We start from the raw sequence: 8,025 nt of genomic DNA, 5'->3' as shown, positions 1-8,025 counted from the left end.
CGGGTGCCTGGAGGACTTTCAGGGTAGAGCTGGAAGAAAGACTCGTCAACAGCTGAGTGCAGGCGCCGGAGCCGTCTGCGCAGTGCGTTCCACCGGGTCCGCGTGCCTCCGGATTCCGCCCCACCCCGCCCTCGGAACTCGCTGCCTCAACTCCTGCGGTGGGACTCCGGAGCAGTGTACACCGCGCTCCAGGAGTCCTCTCCAAAGGCCGGGGCAGCTGTGCGGCCTGGCGCGGATTAGTTGGTGCGGTGCAAAAGCCAGAAGGAGGCACATTTGGTCCTGGCCACCCCGGAGTGACCGTGCCTGGGACGAATGGACTATGGCTGGACTGGGAGTCCACTTCCTCCTCTTTAAAGATGACAGATGAGGGAGATCTCGCGTTCTGGGGGTGCCCTAAAGCCCTCTTTTGGCCGGAAGCGGTGGCTCATGCCTGTAATCCCATCCCTTTGGGAGGCCGAGGCGGGAGGATCGCTTGAGCCCAGGAGTTCAAGACCAGCCTGGGCAACATAGGGAGGCTACGGCTCTCTCTCAATAAATAAATAAATAAATAAAAGCAAGCCCGCGTCCTGGCGGGCGCCTGTGGTCCCTGTGGTCCCAGCTACTCTGGAGGCTAAGGCAGAACGATCGCTTGAGCCTTGGAGGCGGAGGTTGCAGTGAGCTGAGATCGAGCCACTGCACTCCAGCCTGGGCGACAGAGCAAGACACTGTCTCAAAGAAAAATAAATAAATAAAATAAGGCCTTCTTTTTCCAGGACCAACAGACTCTGAGGGCAGGGACAAACTGACCCAGCCTAAACTACCTCGCCTTCCCTGCTCCCGGGAAAGGGGCTTTCCCTGAGGGAATGCAGCATCTTGCCATTTTCTTCCTGCACAGCTTTGCCTTCCCAGGGATCCTCCCATTGCCACCTAAGGAAATGCCTTGGAGTCCATCTAACCCCCAGCCCAGGTACTTGGGATGCCTACAGAGCCTACATTGTCAGGATGCATCTTCCTCTAGTCTTGGAGGGGTTCCTTTCAATAAGATCCCACCAGTGCACGCAAGGCTCAATTCTACACCTAAAAACTAGGCCCTCTCCTGTCACCGAGACCCCCAGGCTTCAGGTCCTGTCACAGGGACCTTGTTTTCGCCCCCAGCAGCCCTCAGGTATTCATTCTGCATAGGCTATATACTGGGTGCTAGACTGGGGAGGCTACCCACGTGGCACATGATTCCCTTATCCGTGAAGAGCTTAGGATGTTGTAACTTCTTCACACTAGGCCTCTTACTTCATGGAGATGTCAGTATCTGGGTAGATAATCCTTCTAACATCCTTTTGATCTCATGAAGCCCACTCCTGTCCTCTGTCCTACCTCAGCTTCCCCCTTCCTCCATGATCAGACCTTAGACCTTGCCAGGTCCAAGGACTGCAAACCCCACAGTAGCCCACTCTGACCACCACCTCCTAGCTATCCAGGTTACTCCCTATACTGCCCTGAAACAAAACTCCTGCAACCTTACCAGCACCTCCAATCAAGATCTTACTACCTGTTCACTGTTTCTTCCTTCCTTTATGACTTTTCCCTCTCTAGTGAGCCAGCTTAAACTCCATGGCCAACCATTCTCATTGGTCCCTTGCACACCTCCTCAACTCACCCACCTCCCTGTCACCTCCTATCTGCTTAGTAAGACGGGAGCCCTGGATAAACCCAGCTCTCCATCTATTCCATGCCACAACGATGCAACTAAACATGGCTGGAGGAAAACAGGGCCATGCCAGCAGTCCTCACTTTAATCCTTCTTTGTCCGGTCTATTCAATCTCCCATTGTTCCAAATGAGTAATTTGCACGTCTTCCTCTCTGTTCAATCCTTCCTACTGCCTCCCCCTTCCTTGCCTCCTGAAAAAAGAAGGGAAAAAAGACCTTTTGAAAAAAGAAGGGATAGGTGTTCACAACTCAGTGTGAAGTGTTTAAAAGAGAGCCACACAAGCACGAAGAAAGCCAGGAGTGAGTAACCTGCAGAAAAGTAGGTAAAGGTTCTGATCTGGATCCAGATGAGAAATGGAATGGCAAGTGAAAATCAGGAAATATTTTGAAGAAGATAAATGTTCCTGGGTATCTTTGAATACCTGGTAAATTATTAAGTTCTTATATATAATAAAGTAAGATTGTAGGTTTGTCTTTTTATTCAGGTATTTGAGGAAAATGTGTCTCCAAGGACTATTGAAATCTGAGACATATGTTCTGGGTACATTAAGGAGAAGGTGTAGTAGTGTTGAAGAGTTTCAAAATATATTTAGGTCTTGTAAGTCAGCCCTTCTCCTTACAGTAACTATATTACTCCTTCATAGTGGATTATCATTCCATCCAAAATTTCCTATTTCAAAAGCCACATTTGGTTCATGCAGATATGAAAAGATGCCATAGTAGGAGAAAAAAGTTTGGAGATGATGAAGATGCATACAGGAGTATTTAGTAATACTTTAGTAAGCTTACACGAATACGATAAAATACAGTTTTAATTTGGTTTCTAAGTATACTTTATTCTAGACATTATAAATCACCATCACTTGAGAGAAAAAAAGAGAGCCAGAGATGAATATACACGTTCCAACATAATGTAAAGGCATAGTAGCATCCTCAACATGACATATGCTGTGCTCCTAAATATTAAGGATAAGATGCTAAAATTTGTCTTTATCCCCATGTTTTGGGTTCTAAAATATTAGATGTAGAAAAAAAGAAAAAGAAAGTAAAAAGACACCACTCTAAGACAAGGAATTTTATTTTCATAAGACATCCATATCCACATAATTTGTAGGCAGTTTCCTAAATGGCTTTCAGTGATCCCCTTTTCTTAACATTCATATCCTGTCCTTTCAGCTTGATAGTTGGCTTGAGATTAATCACACTTGAGCTTAATCACTTCCAAGTCTAGATGACAAAAGCCTTTGACTTTTTTCTTGCACATTCTTTTTTGCCTTTTTATTTATTAGCCCTGTCGAAGCTGCTTCCATGTTGTGAGATGCTTTATGGGTAACATCCATGTGGTAAAACAGTGAAGTAGGCCTCTTGCCAACCACCAATTAAGAATAGCCATAGAGGAACTGAGTCCCACCAACAGCTACTTGAGTCACTATAAAAGTGAACTCATCACTGGTTGAACCTTGGGATAACGATAGCCCAACTGACACCTTGATTTTAGCCTTGTGAGATATTCAGACACAGACAATGCAGCTAAGCATTCTCTGAATTTCTGACTCATGGAAACTGTGAGATTATAAATGTTTGCTGCTTTATCCACTAAGATTTTGGATAATTTGTTAAACAAATACATAACTAATACACATACACAACTTGCAAGATAAAATATAACTTTAGAGGAAAAAAGAAGAAATCAAACAAGAACTAGATGCAGTTAACATAAACTAAGCTCAACATATTTCATTACAGCATGTGGAAATTGTAAAGTATCTTTTTCTTATATATGTTAAGTACTCAGTAAAAAATTACAGTATTGCTGAAATCTGTATACTGAAGTTGAAAAAGACAAAGAAAACTTACAGGATGTGTGGGAGGTAGTGAAAAGATAATTAAAAGATTCAAAATCAAAATTTATATAACAGAATTTGTATTTTAAGAAAAATGTAAAGAGTTACAAAAAGTATGTCCCCTTCTCTGACAGTAATTATTACCCTATTTGCTATAATATAATAAATAAGGTTTTGAGTAACAAATTGGTGGCAGATTTAAGCAACAATCAAGGTAAACAGACACCTCTCTTTCAATAAGGGAGAAGGAAATGACAATTACATTATTCAGCAAAAACATTTTATCTTTGTTTACAGACTTTGTGTGTCTGTGAATGTTTCTCACAAATTGCAAAGGTCCTCAATCTTAACAAAGAATTTATTTGACCATTAACTATATTTCATGTGTAACCTTTATTTTACAACATGAAATTATATATTGAATTTAGATTTTTACATTTTGTTAATTACTACTTCACAAGAAGGGGAAAAATAAAAAATCTTCAAAAAGCAATTATAGCTCAATGATTTAAATCAATTCACCAGGCTATGGTTGTGGCAGATAATAAAAAATTAAATTCTTCTTCCAAAGCTAAGTTGATTACTCTGAGTACCTACCTGTGTTCTTCCAAAATTTTATAAATTACATGGGATTGGAACTCAGAGGAAATTTAGAATGCTTTTTTTCCAACTTTTAAGTTCAGTGGTACATGATCATGATAAAATGATGGCTAAAATGAGGATCTAAATCTATTGTATCATTACTTTATAATCAGAAATAAATGATAACAGTAAAGTATTTTATTAACTTATTTCTGAGGTAATAGAAAAGGAATATATATCATGAGGAAGAATGAACTGATTTGGACTGGTAAGGATTTTAAGTGAAAATTTATGTGATTTTAAGAGAAATTTACACACCTAGTTAGTATGCAGGAAGGTGTGGAATGCAAAAAAGACCTGAGATAAAATTAATGGCTTAAAAAATTCTGAGAGCCCAAACAGCCATGCACCATTATATTCAAAAACAAAATAAGCACATGCTGAAACATTACCTTAATGTGAGGAAAAACTTGATGTGCCAGGAATAGTGAGAAATGACATATTTCCTGGACTGGCCAGACTGCTTTTTTAGTAAATTGGAGCTACAAAATCAAGGTATATATTCAATCCATGAATGTTTTGATTTCTCATTTGCAGCATTTTGAGGTTTTGATACATCAAAGCATTCTGAATAATAAAATCTCACATCTAATGTTGGTAAATACGACCACAACAAACTCTAAAATTCTACACTCCTTGCCTTTCTGCCTGAACCTTGCCCCCCAAAAATAATTTATTTCAGGCATTTCCAGTCAAAATTTTAAAACTGATACTAATTTTGTGTAGTTTGGGTCATGTTTATGACATATTAATTAGTCATAGATGTCAAGAAGCAGAATGACCTAGGTAATATGCTCAACTCTGAAGCTAGGCTGTCAGGTTTTGAAACCAATGGATTAAGAACAGGGAAGTGGCTGGGCGCAGTGGCTTATGCCTGTAATTCCAGCACTTTCAGGGGCCGAGACAGGTGGATCACTTGAGATCAGGAGTTTGAGACCCACCTGGCCAACATGGGCGAAACTCCGTCTCTACCCAAAATACAAAAATTAGCCAGGCGTGGTGGCACACATCTGTAATCCAAGCTACTCAGGAGGCTGAGACAGGAGAATAGCTTGAACCTGGGAGGTGGAGGTTGCAGTGAGCCGAGATTGTGCCACTGCACTCCAGCCTGAGTGACATAGCAAGACTCTGTCTCAAAAGCAAAACAAAACAAAACAGGTAAAGGGTAATTCTCCAAAGAAAAACTACCATTATTTTATCAAAATAATGAAGGAAGCATTCTGGTCAGTCAAACCAAGCTATGTCTATAATCAAAGTGCAAGCTTTACAGAGAAATTTTTAATACAGAACTGAAATATTATTCATAAGTAATTGGAGTATTCTGGGGAATAGATGCTACTAAAAGTTAAGGAAAATTTATGCATTTTCTTGTCTTATAAGAAATGTCAATTAGGGTGAAATTCATGTTGTAAAAGTATTTACATATAAATTAACTTCAAGAAAAAATTTGCTGGAGATATTAGCAGAACATGTTGTACTTTACAAAAAAAATGCACGAATTTTATCTAGGCTGGGTTGAATATGTTTAGAAAAACACAGTGTTTTGAAGAAAAAGTTAGATTGCAATATCTCAAGTAATAACTAGTGACAATGAAGATAATAAAGCGTTCTTATGAGCCCAAGAGTTGATATGTCTAAGTTTTACGGCATAGCTGATGAATTGTTCAGTAAAACCATATGAAACAAATACCTTCAGTCTCTCAAATCAAACACCATACTGTTGGGATTTTAGCTATAACTTTATGTTTGTCTTGTTTGAAAAAGTATTTTAAAACCCCAAAATATTTTTTGTGAAACCATCTTAAATGGTTAAAACATTCCTTTTAGAGTAAACACTTATGAAATGCTTAAGCACTGTAACCTCGTCATTCCAAAGGATTAAAATGTTTATTTTAAATTGAGCATTTATGAAATGCTTAAACATTTTAACTAGCATTTTTTAAAGTGCAATCGTAAAAACACTGTTTTTATAATGAAAGAAATATTTCCTAATTGCATTCACACATTTGAACTGTTTACACATGGGGCAATAAAATGAAATACAATTGTGAAACAGATTTTATACAAGGTATAGTTTCCAAAGCTTTCGTCATCTTGAAATAATCTTTTTATACTTTTTTGCTGTTAAAGCATAAGTTTGTGTCACAAGTTAAGTTGATTCTGGCAAATTGTAGTTAATCCCTGACTACTTGTCATGATTAGATATTCAGCTAAGGTATACATCACAGACCATCTGTGAGAGGACACTATTTCATCTGTCTTCTGGGTAACAGGGAGGCTTATTTTGAGGATGGACCCACCCTGTTTTTTTGTGAAAGCAGGAGAGTGCCAGGTGGTTGGTACAGATAAACACAAAGGGTAATACCAGGGAAAAAGAAACGCAGGGCTTTGCCAGCAAACCTTTACAATATTGGTGCACTACAACAGGTGGTAAACAGTGAGATGTCATATATGTGTACAAAGCCAGAATACATTTCACAATTTGTAGCTCAGATTCCACGAGACACTAAGAATACAGATGTTAGGAAGTTTCAAATTTCAATAAGGGTAGAATCTAATACCACTTTGAAAATACCCTTTCTCAACTGCATGTACTTATATTGCTAACTGGAGAAAATAGCTCTGGAGAGTAATCATGGAACTGTGCGGAGCTTATTTGGTTAATGGGACCAAACATACAATTAGGTAGAAGAAATAAGTTCTAGAGTTCAATAGCACTGTAAGGTGACTAGTTACTAATTTATTGTATATGTCAAAATAGCCAAAAGAGAATATTTGAAATGTTCCTAAAACAAATAAATAATAAACCTTTGTGGTGATGGATAACCTAAATACGGTGATTTGATTTTTACACATGGTATGCATGTATCAAAATATCACATTTACTTGTTATAGATACATAAGACATGTACTATATAAATATGTACAACTCTTGCATATCCATAAAAAGTAAATACATGAATAGATTAACAAATAGAACAAGAAAAAATTATTAGTACAAAATATTTAGCCTTTTTCTAGGTTTCATGAGAAATCTGCAAATTTCCTAGGGGAACTTATGATAGCCTATTAACATGCAAATATAATGTATTAGATCTAACTTTTAAAAGTAAAAAGAGATTTTTTTATCATCCTGAAGAAGAAAAAGAACTTTTACCAAGGTTTTCTTGTCCCGGGCTCACCATGTAACGATGAAAGCAAACTGGAGTAGAAAGTAAGGCAAAGAAAAATAAATACATATTTTTTTCAGTGGTCTCTAAGCATCTTAAACTTTGTTATCTCTCATGTCTAGCTTTATTCCAGGCACAAACCGATCAAAAATTGGTTCCCTGAATGAGCTTGCCATATCAGATACAGAAATTTTAAGATTTGCTAATTCAAAGTACAAGAGCACAGTAAATAGTAAGAGAAGACATGAGCCTGTCAGTATATTAAATTCACTGGCATGTTTTTTCATCTATTTCCCTTCAGAATCTGTTACAAAACCTAGAGAAATGTGACTCCTACGAGCCACTGTTATGCAAAGGTGTGCCAGACTCATTGTGTTTAGGGCAGAAAGTGTAGCCTGGAGTAAAAAAATAAAAAATAAAGATTTTAAGTCCAAGAATGCTCAAATGTATTAAGTATTATGATGTATTACCAAATTTTGATTGCTGCATAAAATACCTCTTTGTGACAACCCAGTTTACATGCAATTTCAATGATGACTATTAGAGAACTATTAAGCCGAGCAGGTCATGTAGCTTAGGGTAAACCTCATGACCTCATCTGTTGGAACATGTGTCGATAGGATAGACCAAGGAAAGGCTGGGCGCAGTGGCTCACGCTTGTAATCCCAGCACTTTGGGAGGCCGA

Source organism: Gorilla gorilla, chromosome 8 (genome assembly GCF_029281585.2).
Source record: "Gorilla gorilla gorilla isolate KB3781 chromosome 8, NHGRI_mGorGor1-v2.1_pri, whole genome shotgun sequence".
Classification (NCBI taxonomy): Eukaryota; Metazoa; Chordata; class Mammalia; order Primates; family Hominidae; genus Gorilla; species Gorilla gorilla.
Note: the sequence above shows the minus strand (reverse complement) of the source record.